The following is a 2,647-nucleotide window of genomic DNA, read 5'->3' on the forward strand; positions in this document are numbered from 1 at the left end:
GAATGTCCATTTTCAATTTATTGACATAAACTTGTTGATATTACCCTCATTATCTTTTCAATGTTGGTAATATCTGCAATAGCTCTCTTTTTGTTATGAAATTGACTCTTAGTTACATTTTCTTATATTCATTTTGTAATTACCCAGATATTCCTATTTGCATGTTTGACTTGTTACAATTTGCTTCATGTAAATATTGTTATTATTTCCTGCATAATATGAAAATCTTACAATTTAACTCCATTCACTCTCTTCTAAATTTTGGGCTATATCTGTCATGTATTTCACAGCCATTTGTGTTATAAACACTTCAAATTATTTTGTTTGTTGCTTTACAAAGTCAGTATAATTTTATGTTTTCTTACATATTCCCCTTACTAATATCTTTCAGTCTTTATAAAATTACGTACTTTCATTTAGTATTATTCTTGTTTAGCCCAGCAAATATGCTACAATAGTTGTTACAGTGCAAGTTTATTGACAATAGATACTAGATTGGCAAATATTCCCCAAAATCTTTAAACATATATTGTCTTCTGATGCCCATAGATTCTTTTCAAAAGTCATCTGTCAGTCAAAAGTTTGCTCTTTTGTATGTAATGGTCCACTTTCCCTCAATTTCCTTTAGTGTATTTTCTTTTTTTTAGTTTGACTGTGAAATTCTTGGTGTTTTGTAGATGATGGGTTATATTTTATTACTTTCAGTTCACTGAACTTCTAGAATAAGTAGGTTGATGGCTTTATATATAAATTTGGGGAAAAAAATAAACTCAGTCATTATCTCTTTAAATATTGTTTCTGCTCCATTCTTTCTTTCCTTTCCTTCTGGACTCTAATAATGCTTATTCAAGATAATTTGACCATAGCCCAAGTGAACATTTCTCTATTGTTTTCTCTCTAATCCTTTCTCTCTCTGAGTTTGGAAATATTACACTCATCTGTCTTTGAATTCACTAATCCTTCCTTTTATTGTATCTAGTCTTCAGTGGGTGATTATTGGAAAACTTCAGCTCACACTATTTTTCTTTTATGCTAGGAAATTTGGGCAAGCAATCTAGCAAAAAAGGAAATATTCTGAAAACATAGAAAGAGCTTTGTGTGTCGAGTGGCCAAAACTAATGACAGGTATCCATTCCACAATCAGTATAACATGTTTTCCTAAACCTGCTTGCCATACACCTCAGTTTTTAGTCATATTTACTCTACCCTCTTTGGAGTTTTGTATAACACTGCCATAAATTTTTTCATCATTCTTTAAAATTTGTTTTGATAATTCTACCAACTCACTTTTTTCTTTTATGATTACTTAGTATCTCTTTCCAACACTTTTCCTTGAATTCAGTTTCTGATAACAGATATATTTTAAAATTTCTTTGGGATCATGGTGAACAAATTGTCTGAACATTTTGGATAATTTATATGTATGCTATTTATTTGCTTATTTTACTTTTCTTCTTTTGTTTCTTACTCTATGAGCTAGTACCCCATTGATTCCTTTTCATTATTACTTTTTTCTGTTTTTTGGGGGAGTTCTACTATCTGGTAAGAAGGAGGCATGAAGGGATAATTGAACAAAATTAGTTTGTAGTGTGATTTGAGATTCTCAAACAAATACTGACAAACTTAATAATTATTTTATCTGAGGAACATACTTGCCCTGATTTCCAGTGTTTCTCTAAAGGGTCCCAGGTTCATAAACTCTCAGAAGTGCAATTAGGCCTTTGCTGCCTCCTCTTCCAGTTTCACTACACTTCACTTCAAAGTCAATCCCTCTGCAAGGAAGCCAAGTTGGAGATGATGGAAATGCCTTATCAGCATGAGTCTCCGTGTGCTCCCCTTCCCCTTGCAGTATTTGATAGTGAACTGGGTCTGGTATTCTGCGGTCTATCCACCAGCCTAGGATTCATTGCACTTAAATAACATCTTTGTCTACGGTTATCACATATGTGTCATTTCTGAGAATTTGACACATTTTATTCCTTGTTTTTAGTTCCTGGTTTGTATTTCCTGGTAGTTGTGGACATTCCTCTGTTGTATAAAAGATGCCATGTTTCTCTAAAAATATATTTTTCCTTTTTATGGGTTTTGATGGAGGGGGAATTTGTTTCACTGGGAAAGCCATTCTTTCCTTTTTGTTTATACAGTGTTCAAGCCAAAGCCTTCAGGACCAATTCTTAATCCTCTACAGAAAATACTCTAGCATAGAGTAGCATAGACACATGCTAGTCTATTCTCCATGTTCCTTTCTGATAGAGTTTTCTAAATGCCAAATATGATTGTAACACTTACAGGCTTAAATTGTAACACATTCCCTAACACATAAAGACTCTTAGGTAATGAACTGGATGAATGGAAAGGTAGTTTAACCTGCTGCTAATCCAGGATATCAGGATAGCCTGGATATCTACCCAGCCTATGAGCCACTTTTGAGCATGTCTGAATCCTTCCAGGAGGATGCCTCTAAGTCCATGCCTCTGTGTTCTAAATGATCCTCATGAAAGCACATATCTCCATAGGCAGCTCTGGCAGTGGTAGAGAAGAAAGACAACAAGGACAAGCTTGTAGACAAGGAAGAGAGCAGGGGTATAAATGGAGGGGAGCTTATACAGCCACTGCCTTGGAAATTATTTCTGTACGCCATGGCAAA

Source organism: Orycteropus afer, unplaced genomic scaffold, assembly GCF_000298275.1.
Source record: "Orycteropus afer afer isolate SDZICR_OR568_19922 unplaced genomic scaffold, OryAfe1.0 scaffold00316, whole genome shotgun sequence".
NCBI classification, from domain to species: domain Eukaryota; kingdom Metazoa; phylum Chordata; class Mammalia; order Tubulidentata; family Orycteropodidae; genus Orycteropus; species Orycteropus afer.